Below are 879 nucleotides of genomic sequence, written 5' to 3'. Positions count from 1 at the left end.
TCTCTTTCGCACGCAGAGAACTTCTTTTGAATTTTTTGGCAGGCGTTGTAGACCTAGAAGTCTTCAGGCAAAATCACTAAAGTTCAGTGAAGATGTGATTGAATCCAGCAGCGCTTTGATGTTAATGTTAATCTGACTTAACTCTCTTTAGTAATGTGTAAGTAGATAAACTATAACTTTTCGAAGTTCATGCTTTGCTTAATAAGATACAAATTCTGTATCTGGCAGTAACCTGATACTCCACTGTTTTTCAAATGAGGTTCATTTTACTGCTCATTCTCCCTTACTTAGTTCTGTACTTTTGTCCAGTATTCACAGAATCCCAGACTGGTGGGGGCTGGAAGGGGCCTCTGGAGCTCATCCCATCCCACCCCCTGCTTGAGCAGGCACACCCAGAGCAGGGGCACAGGGCCGCGCCCAGGCAGGGGGTGAATGTCTCCAGGGAAGGGACCCCACAGCCTCCCTGGGCAGCCTGTGCCCCTGCTCTGGCACCCGCACAGGGAAGGGGTTTGTCCTCATGTTCAGGGGGAACTTCCCGTGTTCCAGCTTGTGCCCGTGGCCCCTTGGCCTGGCGTTGGGCACTAGTCCCATTGTCCTGACACCCACCCTTTACATACAAACCCAGGTCTCTCAGCCTTTCCTCATAAGGGAGATGTTCCAGGCCCCTGATTACCTTGGTAGCTCTCTGCTGGACTTGCTCCAGCAGTTCCCTGTCCTTCTTAAACGGCGGGGCCCAAACCTGGGCACAGCACCCCAGATGTGGCCTCACTAGGGCAGAGCAGAGGGGGAGGAGAACCTCCCTCGCCCTGCTGGCCACACTCCTTTCCATGCACCCCAGGACACTGCTGGCCTCCTTGGCCCCAAGGGCCTGGTGTTGGC

The sequence above is a fragment of the Phalacrocorax carbo genome, chromosome 3 (assembly GCF_963921805.1).
Source record: "Phalacrocorax carbo chromosome 3, bPhaCar2.1, whole genome shotgun sequence".
NCBI lineage: Eukaryota > Metazoa > Chordata > Aves > Suliformes > Phalacrocoracidae > Phalacrocorax > Phalacrocorax carbo.
The sequence above is the reverse complement of the archived record's forward strand: the minus strand, read 5'-3'. Positions refer to the sequence as shown.